Genomic DNA, 13,677 nt, shown 5'->3' with positions numbered 1-13,677 from the left:
TTGCCACTGGTTCTGTTCTCTAGCTGCCACCATCTACTCGTGACCATGATATTTTCGAGACACAATGGCCGGTGCTTTTACAAAAGTAATCTGTGGTGCAGCCCATAAGTTGTAGATAAAAACACAGTTTGAACTGTTTTCATGACTGGGGAAATGGAACAGATGTTTCTTGGTTCTTTTTCGTGTACCATCTGCTTCCTATCCTGAGACGGATGGAGAGCCCCCAGTTACCAAAAGTTGTATTGGAAAGCACCCATTTTTTCAGATCTTTGCATTGTACTGAACAATTGCAGCATCCCAGAGTCACTGGCAATTGGTTTCTGAATGCACAGATCCAGACAGCCTACACCTGCCATTGCCCTTGTCAGATGCTGACCATGGAAATAGCATTCTGTGGGTCATTAAGCAGTGGTTGGGCCTTTGGTTTCATTAATTACCTGTTAGTTCTTCCAGGTGGCTAGGGACTCTTGGGTTTCACTAAAACAGGAGTCCAATGTCAAAACTAGAGAGAAAAGATAAAGAGGATCACTTCAGACTGATTAAGTGGACAATTCATCAGGAGACCATTAACATTCTAAATGCATGTATCCCACATAAAGGTGTACCCAATTTTATCAAACAAATGCTATACAAAGTCATAGACAAACTCTAGTATAATAGCATTAGGGGGGACTTCAGTACCCCACTCTCAACAACTGATAAGTCTTCAGAATAGTAGTAGTAGTAGTAGTAGTAGTAGTAGTAGTAGTAGTAGAAGGAGGAGGAGGAAGAAGAAGAGGAGGGGGAGGGGAAGAGGAAAAGGAAGAGGAGGAAGAAGAAGAAGAAGAAGAAGAAGAAGAAGAAGAAGAAGAAGAAGAAGAAGAAGAAGAAGAAGAAGAAGAAGAAGAAGAAGAAGAAGAAGAAGAAGAGAGAAAAGAAAAGAAAAAAAGAAACTCAGAAAAATATGGGGAACTACAAAAGAGCCTGATGTCTTTTGAAACAGGAATAAATAGGACTCGCATGCTTTTGATTCTCTGGGAGAGCTATTGGACTCCTTTTGCGGAGCGGTGTTTCATTTCTTATAGCAAAGAGGTTTTGAAATTGCATTCAAGTGCCTAATAACCTCCTTGGTGAATAAAGGAGGTCCTCCATCAGCCACACAAAAGGAGGAAGGACAAAATGTACTGAATGGTGAATAAGGAGACAGAATAATGAGGCTTTTTCCCGCACCTGCAGCAGCTGCCCACCAAGAACCCATCTCTCTCCTTTGAGTCAGCGGCTTGCACTGCTAGATTTTTGCACCCCCTCTAATTCAAAAATGACCCGGAGGTCTTTAGTAAGCACCAAGGGCTTGAGTGGACCAATAAGGGGGTGGCAGAAGAGGGCTGAAGGACTTATTGTTGTGGCTATTATTTTTTTTTAAATAGGATATCTTTTATCTATTCTTTAACAATTTCATTCGAGCAAACAATGCACCTTGGTCATATGCACCCCACCTCTCCCTTCCCACCCCAGCGCATCATCCCTCTCCATCCTTTGTGTCCTCCTGCAATATGTAACCCCTTCTGAACCTCACCACCCACACTCAATCCACTCTGTCCTCACAAGAAGCCTTCCTCTTTCCGCTGCTGGGTACTCAATCCTGTTAGCAACCAGAGAAGGTCACCATGGAAACCACTTGTAGAGCGGAAGGAGTGGGTGGTCAAGAAGGGTGAGGAGAGGGCAGGGAGAGATTCAGAGATTGAAATATTTCAGGCAATATGGTGTGGTTGCAAATACTGGGTCTAGAGGAAGATCAGGTGTGGGTTTAGGATATGTATGTGGATGTGGTACAGAGTATAGACATAGAAGTTAATGGCTAATGCCAAATAATGGATTATACATGTGTGTGGGGGGTATATGTATGAGTGTGTGTGTTTGTGTGTGTGTGAGTGTGTGGTGTGTGGTGTGTGTGGGGGGGTGTTTGTGTGTGTGGTGTGTATGGGGGGTGTTTGTGTGTGTGTGTGTGTGTGTGTGTGTGTGCGTGTGTGTGTGCTGTATGTGGTATGTGGTGTATGTCTGTGGTGTTTGTGTGTGGTGTGTGAGTGTGTGTGTGGTAAGTGCGTGTAGTATGTGTGTGTGAGTGTGTGTGTGTGGTATTTGGTGTGTGTGTTTGTGTGTGTGTGGTATGTGTGTGGTGTGGTGTGTGGCTCTTGATATAAGCATGCTTTCCAACCTATGGTAGAGTGGCATCCTTATAAACCCCCTCATGCACTGTAAACATTTTACATTGAAAACATGTATTTAAGAGTCTGGAGAGAGCCAGGTGGTGGTGGTGGTGCACACATTTAATCCCAGCATTCTGGGAGGCAGAGGCAGGGAGATCTCTGAGTTCAAGGCCAGCCTGGTTTACCGAGGAAGTTCCAGAACGGCCAGCACTACACAGAGAAACCCTGTCTTGAAAAACCAAAACACACACACACACACACACACACACACACACACACACACACACACACACAGAAGACAGACAGAGACAGAGAGAGAGAGAGAGAGACAGAGAGGAGAGAGAGAGATTAGAAAGATGCCTTAATGGGTAAGAATACTTGCTGTGTAAGGATGATAACTTGAGTTTAGTCCCTAGGTCCCATGTAAAAAGCTGAAGGTAGCCCCATGTATCTGTAACCTCAGCAACACTGGGGCAGAGAGAGACAAGAGAGGAGTACAGTACCCACCCACCTCTGGCCTCCGCACCTGCATAGACATATGTCTACACTATACCTCCACTACGAAAAGCTGGATTTAATACATATAACCTACTGAGTCTATCCCATCCTATTCCACATGCTGGGAGCTCTGTACAACTCCACCTTCATAAAGCCTCTTTTATAATAAGGTGTTGAATGCCTCGTGCATGCGTGCTATAGACAGGCTAGCTTATGAAGATACAAACTACAATATATATTTTAAAAAGTGTTTGTGGTATGGGGATGGATAGCTCAGTGGTAGAATATCTTCCTAGCATGCACAAAGTCCTAGGCTCCTTTCTCAATGCACACTTGTGCCTCCCCCCACCCTGTCTCTGTCTCTGTCTCTCTGTCTCTCTGTCTCTCTCTCTCTCTCTCTCACACACACACACACACACACACACACACACACACACACGTCGGTAACACCCTATCTGTTGTTTACTCTCTTAACTGTATAAGTGACTGGGAACTTCAGTTCATTGCCACAGCCTAGCAATGCCAAAGTATCATGGTGCATATTAACAGTCAGGAAAAAAAAGATCAAAATTCTAAGTACCATTTCTACTGAATGTGTAGCATTTATACTGTAGTGACTAGCTGGCCCACGAGCTCCTGCGGACTCCTCTGTCTCTGTCTCCAGTCTCCCAGTGGAAGCACACATACTACTGTGCCCAGATTTATGTAGAGATTCTAGGGCTCTAAACCCAGGTCCTCATACTTGTGTGGTGAGCAATTTATCCACGGAGCCACCTCCCCAGCGTGTGTGTGTGTGTGTGTGTGTGTGTGTGTGTGTGTGTGTGTGTGTGTGTGTGTGTGCATACATGCTGGGATGGAGCAGAGCCTTGAAAGCCAGCTATCAACGAAGGAAAACCCCCTCTCACCGATCACCTGGGGAGTGAGACATGGAGACAAGGAGCCTTTTTTTTTTTCTTCTCTTCTATCATTCATGCAAACTCTACTCCCTCCCATGATCCCAGGACCTCCCAGGACTTGACTTGCTGACTTTGGATCCTGGGAGACAGCAGGGTATGTTGCTGTGGTCAGAGCTGTGCTCGGACATTGTCCAGGAGAATAGCTGAGATGTAGATTTGCGGGGAAGTATAGGCGTAGTAGAGACTTCCCATCAGACTTCCCTACTATACTCAACTGTTTTCTTTCTCTTTATAAAATCCAGAATCTTAACTTGAAGGACCTCTGAATTGTCACACTATGTCTTACCCCAATATAGTATTCTCCAGAGAAGGTAACATGACCAGATGTTCATAATCTATGTACACATGAACTATGATTGAAAATATACACACATATGTATATGCACATCTATGTACCTGCATCTATAATCACATACAGATCTGTATTTATATTATAGCCATATCTGTTTCAGATCAGGATCCCAGGTAGGGGTGCATCAGACCCACAGTTTCCCCCAGCTTGGCTGCTCTGGAATCCATTAGTCTGCTATGGATGCTTAGGAGCATCCTCTGTTGTTAGTGATGCTGACAGGCTCTGCCTGTTGCTATGGAAACTGAAGCTGATAGGAGTGAGGCTGAGAGACACAGGAGACAGAACTTTCCAGATTATAATGTAGGTTAGAATTCCCAGTAGTAGTATGGAGTGGGGAATATTAGACAAAAACGCAAGATCAAGATTCAACCATCTCAGCTGAGTGTGGTGGCGCACGCCTTTAATCCCAGCACTTGGGAGGGAGGCAGAGGCAGGTGGATTTCTGAGTTCAAGGCCAGCCTGGTCTACAAAGTGAGTTCCAGGACAGCCAGGGCTACACAGAGAAACCTTGTCTCGGATAAAAAATGAAAGAAAAAAGAAAGAAAGAAGAAGAGTCAACAATCTCTAGTTTTTCCATCTAGAAATGGAGAATATGTGTTTCTGGATTATGATAAGGGTTATAATAAGTGCTACTTGTAAATTGCTTAGCCCCATACCTGTCAAAGTATGGCAGAGTTTGTAAAATAATGTGTTTCAGGCTGCATAGATACCAGAATGGGAGGAGATGTATTAGTTAGGATTCAATAAAGGAAGAGAGCTGATAGAAAATATGTATCAGGTCAGGCATGGTGGCACACGCCTTTAATCTCAACTCTTGGGAGTCAGAAGTGAGTTTGAGATCAGCTTGGTCTACAAAGTGAGTCTAGGGTAACCATGGCTGTTACAAAGAGAAACACCGTCTCAAACAAAACAAACAAAACAATGTGTTAGAAGAGACTTTCTCCTCTTAGTTTGCACAATACAACCTGGGTTTCTACAGTGGCCGTCTGGAGAGGCTGAGGACCCAGAGGCTTTAGAGTCCAGAGGCAGGAGGCCTCTGTGGGTCTAATCCTGGCCTGGACAGTTCCTGGGGAGCCAGTGGTCTTCAGTCCATGTTGGAAAGACAACGGAGCTGGGTTCTGATATATATGAAGGATTGAATGTAGTGACAGACATGGTTGGGCAGATGGACTAAAAGACAGACTAGACGAACTTGCCAACAAGGCAGATAAACTCAACAGCTAGACCTGAAGGCAGTGAGGCAGAAAGCTAAGCGTTTCCCTGGGACCTCCTCATACCTGGCCATCACTGGAAGGTGACGGACCTTCCTGATTCAAGTGGCCCGATCAAGACAAGCTCCCACAGTGTGCCTAGCATCTTACCTCTCACTTAACTACAGATCCAGTCAGATTGACAGCCAAGATCATCCTTCAGAAGGATGAGAAGATTGACAGTTCACTACAATTGCAAATGCAGATTCCCAGGCCGCTTTCCGGACTAGGGAAGGCAAAATGCTCGTCCCATCTTTACCTCCCTTCTACTCGCCTGATTTATTTATTTATTTTTATTTATTTATTTATTTATTGCTGCAAAAATTGTCCTGAAGCCTTCCCTCTGTCTGCATCTGTCTCTGTCTCTTTCTATCTTTCTGTCCGTCTGTCTTTCTGTGTCATGTGTCTCTCTGTCTCTATTTCTCTGTCTGTTGTGTGTGTCTCTGTCTCTATCTTTCTGTCTGTCTTTCTGTCTTTATCTCTATCTCTGACTATCTCTCTGTGTCTCATGTGTCTCTGTCTCTCTGTGTGTCCTGTGTCTCTCTGTTTCTCTGTATTTCTCTGTGTTGTGTCTCTCTGTTTCTCTGTCTCCCTCTTTCTGTCTCTGTCTCTCTCTGTGTTGTGTGTCTCTCTGTCTCTGTTTCTGTGTCTTTGTCTCTCTATGTCCTTCTGTTGGTCTCTCTGTGTCATGTGTCTTTGTGTGTTGTGTGTCTGTCTCTGTCTTTCTGTCTATCTCTGCTTCTCTCTGTCCCTCTGTATGTCATGTGTCTCTCTGTCTGTCTTTTTGTCTCTGTCTGTGTCTCTCTCTCTGTGCCTCTATGTCTGTCTCACTCTGTGTCTTTATCTCTCTCTCTCTCTCTCTCACTACTTTCTGCTCACTGCAGGATAAAGTAATGGCACCAGGATGAAGATTTTCTCTGGCTCCCCCTGCATTCCAAGCCCATTCCAATGTCCAGCACAGTAGATATTTTATGTGCACAGTCATGACTCAGTATCCATGGTGGATCTGTCCTAAGACTCCTGAGTATGCTACGATCCACACATAGTCAAGCCCTTTATATAAAGTGGCAGTGTTTGCAGATATTACGCATATGGATTTTTTTCCTATAGTTATTTATTTTGTGTGTTTGTATGGTGTCTGTTGCAGGGTGCACACGCGCAATGGCACACTTGAGGTGGTCAGAGGATGGTGTTCAGGAGTCTCTTCTTCCACCATGTGAGACCTGGGGAGTGAACTCACTTCATCAGGCTTGAAAGCAAATGCCTTGACTTACCAAGACAGCTCTTCAATCTCACATTTATTTTAGTCAACTTTAGATTACTTCTAGTACCTAACACCATGTAAGTTCTATGTAATAGTAATTACACTGTTGTAGGAAGTTCTGACCCTTCAAAAATACCTATGTCCTTTCATTCAGGATGTGACTTTTTTTTTCTAATTTTGTTTTGAGACAGGGTCTCACTGTGTAGCCCTAACTGGTCTTGAACTTGTTATGTAGACCAGGCTGGCTTTGAACTCACAAAAACTCTGCTTGTTTCTGCCTCCCAAGTGCTGGAGCTAAAGGTGCACACTTCTGAATGTTTTCAATGCAGATCTTGTTGCATCTATGGAGATGGAATCTATGGCTTGACAGGTAGAATGGACTGGGAAAGAGAGGGTGTGTGTGTGGAGGGCACAACATCAAAGAGAGGTGGCTGGGTAAGGTGCAGGAAGCAGAGATCCAGAATTCAGAATTCAAGCAGAGTCCCTGTGAAGAGGGGAAGAGAAATCCAGGCTGGTGTGAGGAGCTTACTGGGTGAGGAGCTTGCCCCTGTGTTCTCAGACATATGGAAGAGCAAAGCGAACATCTTCAGCTCAGATGTCCGTGATGCCCCGAAAGGTGCATGCACATTATACAAAGACTCAGCATGCCCATAAAAGACATTTTCAATATCTATGTATGTGCATGTGTGCATGCTTGCAAACACCACGGCGCAGGCTCAGAATACACAGGAGAGCTTCTAGGTGTTAGTTTTCTCCTTCCACCATGTGGGTCCTGAAATCTTACTTAGATTAGCAGGCTTGGCAGCAAGTGTTTTCATCAACAGACCCATCTGGCCTCCCACTCCTCATTTTTCTTTCTTTTTTGAGGCAAGTCTCAATAGCTCAGGCTGGCTTCAGACATGCTAGATAGCTGAGGATAACTGTGAACTCCCGATCAACCTGCTTCTGCTTGGCTGGTGTTTGGATCACAGGTACTCACTACCGTTCAGGGTTTACGTAGTGTTAGGACTGAGCCCAGATCTCATGCCTGCTCTCACAGTATTATTGATCTTTATGTGTGGTTTTGTGTGGTCGCCTCATCTGAGAAGCAAGCATCTTTAATGAGGCATTGTGGGATTTCCTTTCACCTATACTGTGTTCCTGTTCTTGTGACAATACCAGCAGCAAAGAGTAAGTGCAAAATTAATATATTAATTTAACCAGGCCAGAGTGATGGCTTGGCCAGTAAAGACATTTGCCACCAAGGCTGACAGGCTGAGTTTGATTGCTTTAACCCACATGGATTGTAGAAGGAGAGAGAGAACTGACTCAAACAGTTGTCTTCTGACTCTCATATGCTTGCAATATATATATACTAATATAACTATCTACACCAGGTATAGCGGCCCATTACTGTAATCCTAGAACATGGAAATTCAGAGCAGGAAGATTGTCATACATTTGAGGTCAGTCTGGTCTATATAACAAGATCCTATCTCAGCAACAAGAATGGACTTATCTTTGTTAATCATTCATAATCTTTGAGTGTGAGGGACAGATAAATGGCTTAATCATGAATGAATAAAAAGAAGAACAAATAGCAATCACATTGCTGGTTCTTTGGGCCAGCTTGAGATTTCTGCCTGGGATGACAGAGACCAACACAGACCTGTACTCTCCCTGCCTTTCTGCAGAGGCCTTGTCTGGTGATGCATTTTAATTACATAAAAGTCTAAGGGCTGGAGTGTCAGGCTCTGTCTCCTTCTGATCTCTCATCTGGCCATATCTGTTTCTATGGAAACCACAGCAGACTGAGAAGAGAAGGTGGCTGCCACAAGACCAGGGAGAGGGGCAGAACCTGGAGTATTATAGGCTCTGGACTCAGGCTTATAGACACACAGGTGTATGTGTGGTGTGTGTGTGTGTGTGTGTGTGTGTGTGTGCGTATGTGTGTGTGGTGAAGTGGGTGTGATGTGTATGTGGGTATGTGTGTATGGGGGTATGTGTGTGTCTGTGGTGTGTGGTGTGGTATGTGTGGTGTGTGTGTGTATGGTGTGTGATATGTGTGTAGTGTGTGTGTATGTGGTGTGGTGTGTGTAGTGTGTGTGGTGTGTGGTATGTGTATGGTATGTGTGTGTGGTATATGGTGTGTGTGTGGGTGTGTGGTGTATGGTGTGTGTGGGAGGGTGTGTGTGTGTGGTGTGGTGTGTGTGTGTAGTATATGGTATGTATGTGGGGTGTGTATGTGTGGTATATGGTATGTGGTGTGTGTGGTGTGTGTGTGTGTGTGTGATGTGGTGTATGTGTGTGTGTTTGGTGTATGGTGTGTGTGTGTGTGTGTGTGTGTGTGTGTGTGTGTGTGTGTGTGTGCACATAGGCTCAAAGTGCCAACCTGGATTCACAGTGGAGATTCTGCAAAGGTTTAAGAGTACTGAAGCAAGTGTCCATTGACCAGAGGCTTGTGTCCCTCAGAACTTCTCATCTATTATGTAGAAAAGTCTCGAGGTCAGTGAGGCACTGGACGCGCCCAAATAAAGATGTCTAGCACATGGCTGCAGCCTAGCTGATTATGGTAGCCTCTAACCTGTCCTCATCCAGACTCACCATGGAAGTTGCTACTTGCTAAATATGTGGATCCCGTGGATCCCGGGTTACACCTCAGTAACATGTGCCTGGGGCCAGCAAGAGGGCTCAGCACATCAAGGCACTTGCCACCAAGCCTGATAGCCCGAGTTCAATCCCCAGATTGGAAGAAGAGAACCAATTCCTGCAAGTTGTCCCTTGAGTTCCACATGTATATTATGTGTGAACACACACACACACACACACACACACACACACACACACACGGCACATAGTAGGTCTTCCATATAGATAGCCTTGATGGAAAGGAAAAAAGGAAAGGGATGGAGGAAGAGAAAAGATTGGTGCTGCGGAGCCGCAGTGGGCTGGTGGCTTCCTATGAGCTTTAAGTTGTTACACTGTGGAGCAAGCTGCCAGTAGAGGGCACCCGCGATCATTCTTCAGTCTGCAAACTGGAAAGGAATGGATGGACAGAGACAGAAGCAAAGAACTTTATGGCTGAAGATTGTGTCCTTTTCCCGTGGAAGAGGAGAGGGGGACAGCCACGGGATCTAATCGTTTGTGTGTTGTGTCTTGTTTTCTTGGGGAGACCGTAGTAAAGGTCCACACACTCGCAGACTTCAGTGTAAACCTCTTTCCCCTCTGCCCAGGTCCTCCAGCATCCTGACTCCCAGCTGTCTGCTGTTTACAAGGGAGGCTTGGGGTACCATACGATGTCTGTGGGCCTCCAGAGTCACTCAGTGTCAACCGCAGCCAGAGCCACCTTGCTTTGACATAAGTCTGAACTGCTTGTTGTCAACTGGGGCTTCCTTCCACACTCAGGGTAAAATCCAAGCTGCTAAGAGGGGGCAGAGGGGAAAGAGGTTTACACTGAGGCCTTGGGTATGCCTCTAAATCCTGCCTTTATCAAACTACAGGCTCCGTTTCCAGCTTCTCAGCCTCCCCCCCAACTCTGGGGTTATTAAGATCAATCTGAGTGTTCCAGAATCTCACATACTGAAGACTCAATGCCTGTGCCTCCGAATGCTTTTGGAAAAGGGATATTGATCGATTGATTGATTGATTGATTTATATGAAAATGTTGGAGCCCATATGTGCCTTGGTGCACATTTGAAAGTCAGAGGACAGTTTGAGGGAGTCGGTTCTTTTCTTCCACAATGTGGGTTCTGGAGATCAAACTCAGGTGGACAGGCTTGGTGGCAAGTGCCTTTCTTTTTGGCCCATATTTATTCTCAAGACAGGGTCTTGTTATGTAGCCTGGTGTGGCTTTGACATCACAGCAATTCTCTGGTTTCAAGCTCCTGAGAGCTAGAATGACAGGCACGGCCACCATCGGTGTCACGCGCAGCTATAAACAGCCATCCTTTTATTTTTGCTATGCAGGAGACAGAGCCTAGGGCCTCCCTCACTGGTGGATTCCAGACATTCTGTGTCTCCAACCCTGGAGACAGGGTCTTTAACACAAACAAACATACACTTATTTATTTATTTATTTATGTGTCCCTGCGTGTGTGTTGCTTCGTGAATGACGCTGTAAATGTGGAGGTCAGAGGTCGGCTTACAGGAGTTAGTTCTCTCCTAACATATGGGTCCTGGGTCACTGAACTTGGGACATCAAACTTGGCACAAGGGGCTTTGTCTGCTGAGCTATCTTGGCAGCCCCGAGATAGAGTTGTAATAGATGTGATTAAGGCAAAATGAGAGGGGCTGGCCATCCATGTTTATAGCAAGGTTATTCACAAATAGCCAAATTACAAGAGTAATTTAGATGCCCATCAACCGACGAAAGGATAAAGAGAATGTAATAGGCAGCAGCATGTTCCCCCCCTACCCCCCCAGTGGTGCATTATTCAGGCATAAAGCATAAAATTATGTCATTTTCAGGAAAATCGATGGAGATCATTACGTTAAACAAAGAAGCCCCACTCAGAAAGACAAGTATTACGCGTTCTGTCTCAGACGCAGAACCTAAATCTTATCATATCTACAACGTGAGAACAAACAGGACAATGGAGGAAAGAAAGAGGCCACCAGGAGCAGTGAGAAAGGACGGGGACCGTGCAGAGGATCACGAGAAGCACACAATGACCCGTATATGGAAATGCTGTGCTGAAACCTGTTGCTTTTTTTGTCTTGTTATGTTGAGGCAGGGTTTCTCAGTAGGTAAGCTGCCTTGAAACTCACTCTGCAGACCAGGCTGGCCCCGAACTTAGAGGTCCACCTGCCTCTGCCTCCCGAGTGCTGGGACTAAAAGTGTGCGCCACCACCAATTGGCTGATACCTTTTTTTTTTTTTTTTTTTTGACTTTTTTTTTTTTTTTTTTTTTTGAGATATGACCTCACTTTGCAGCCCAACTGTCCTGAGCTGTATAATCCAAAACGCCCTTGAACCCATAACCATCTTTCTTTCTTCAGCATCCTGAGTTCAGAAATTACCAGGCATGAGTCACTACTTGAAATTTATTATTTCCTATGTCAAGTTAAAAAACAAAAACTTCAAGCTGGAGAGATGGGCCTGTGGGTAAGAGAGGGCGCCTGCTGCTCTTGCAGAGGACCCAACTACAGTTCCCAGCATCTATGTCAGTGGCTCAAAACAGCCTGTAACCCCAGCTCCAGCAGATCTGGAACCATTAGTATGTCTTTTTTCCAGATTGGGAAACTGAGGCATGGATTAAAACAAAACAAAACAAAACAAAACAAAACAAAACAAAAACAAAACCTACTGTTGCAAGGCTGTAGAGATGGCCCCATCAGTAGATGTCTGCCTTGCATGTGTAGGGCCAGACTCTTATTGAGTTTTGAGGAGCCAGACCCAGGTCCTCAGACTTGGACAGCAGGCGCTTTACCTACTGAGTGAGCTATTGCCCCAGGCCTCCGTTTCTTTGAATTCTAAACACCAAATGCTGCTCTTGGCTGTGAAGGTTCCCAGAACTAGATCAGAGCCTGATGGATGAACAGTAGGCAGACGCTCAGAGTGTAGCCATAATTAATGTCTGTTTTTTGTTGATGCAACTGTAAGAGACATTAGTAGTGGTGACTACTTTTTGAGTGTGAACTGCCTGGGCTCAAACACCAATTCTACGCAGGAGCTTTATCTTTAAGGGATGGACGTTATAAGTTTCAGATTCAGTGACCCTGTTTATCTCTGTACACACACACACACACACACACACACACACAGAGAGAGAGAGAGAGAGAGAGAGAGAGAGAGAGAGAGAGAGAGAGAGAGAGAGAGAGCAAAAGCACCGTGGGGTGCATGATGGTTTAAATTACTGTTATTGAGACGCGCAGTTGATCACTGTGTACAGGGAAGATACATTTGGCTATTTTCTATACTCTGTCCTCAGACTTCAATGGCAACGTCTTCCACCTCACAGATCAAGGCCAAAGCCATCTTTCTAAACTGTGGACACAACCACCTTATTCTATTTTTTTTAATTAAAATTAAAAATTTTTCATTCTACGTGTGGATGGGTGTTTTGTCTGCATGTGTGTCTGTGCACCACACATGTGCCTGGGTGCTCTTAGAGGTTGGAAGAGGGTGTCAGGTCCCTTGGATTGAAGTGACAAGTAGTTGGTGCGGGGAAAGTGGACCTGGGTTCTCTGGACGAGCAGCCAATGTTCTCAAGTACTGAGTCACTGTGGTGAATGTATAGCGGTCAAAGGATTATTGTTTGGAGTTAATTCTCTCTCTCTTCTCACCATAAAAGTCCTGGATGTACAACTCAGTTCATCGGTCTTGGGGGCTTTTATTGCTCAGTCACTTTTCATGCCTATTTTGCTGTTTAATTTATTGATTCTGTTTTTATATTTTTATGTACAGGGTGTGTGTGTCTGCCTGCCTGCCTGCCTGTCTGTCTGTCTATGTGTGAATGCACATGTTCCATGGCATGTATGAAGAGATCAGAGGACACTTGTTTTGTCTTTAATATATATTTTTCCTATTCTTTCCAGGGGGCGGGCAGATTTTGTACAACATGTTTTGCTCGTATCACCTTCTCCCCCAACTCCTCCCACATCCAGGCTCCTTCCCTGTCCATTCAACTTTGTGTCTTGTTTGTTTGCTTGCTTGCTTGTTTTAAAGTCCATCAAGTCCATTTTGCACTGCCCAAATATTCTTGGAGAGAGGAGGTAGGCATGGAGTCCTCCCACCCTTAGCTGAAGGGCTATTGGCAGTTAATTAATCGTTGCTGGGAGAGAAGGGGCCAGTTTTCTCTATGAGCATAGCCCTGGGAAGCCGACCACATTCCAGTGGAAGGCCACAAAAGGCCTCAAAATTTTGAGGAGTCAGTTCTCTCCTTCCACTGTGAAACCCAGGGATCAAACCCAGGTCATAGGCTTGCATGGCAAACATTTTACCTCAGAGCCATCTTACTGGGCCATGTTTCCTTATTACAACCCCCTCACTGTCTTCTAGAAAGTTGAAAGATGTAAATCTCGCTACATTCCCATCACACCCGGAGCTATGAATGCTTATCAGCTTCGTGCAAAGAAAATGAAATATTGATAAACTTGTGATTACATCTCCGGCTCCTGCGGCTGCAGGCTTCCTCCCGTGAGGAGTAGTGCTTGTGGATATATCTTCCTTTGGGGAAGTGTTTTTATTACAT

At 45.1% G+C, this 13,677-nt stretch overlaps 1 protein-coding gene across 18 annotated transcripts in view; it reads right to left on the bottom strand.

Annotated features, from left to right (window-relative positions):
• The window catches only part of Usp29 (ubiquitin specific peptidase 29), a 236,662-nt gene that overhangs the window by 39,267 nt on the left and 183,718 nt on the right, over positions 1–13,677 (bottom strand). For 17 of the 18 annotated variants that reach the window (XM_017322427.2, XM_017322419.2, XM_017322425.1 and 14 more), the window contains one exon: positions 438–502. The exons of the other annotated variant lie outside the window; for it this stretch is intronic. The gene's annotated coding sequence lies outside the window, so the exon portion shown is untranslated. The remainder of the gene's footprint in view (positions 1–437; positions 503–13,677) is intronic. 18 annotated transcript variants of the gene reach the window in all.

This window comes from Mus musculus, chromosome 7 (genome assembly GCF_000001635.26).
Source record: "Mus musculus strain C57BL/6J chromosome 7, GRCm38.p6 C57BL/6J".
Lineage (NCBI taxonomy): Eukaryota > Metazoa > Chordata > Mammalia > Rodentia > Muridae > Mus > Mus musculus.
This window is presented reverse-complemented; position numbering and strand designations above follow the sequence as displayed.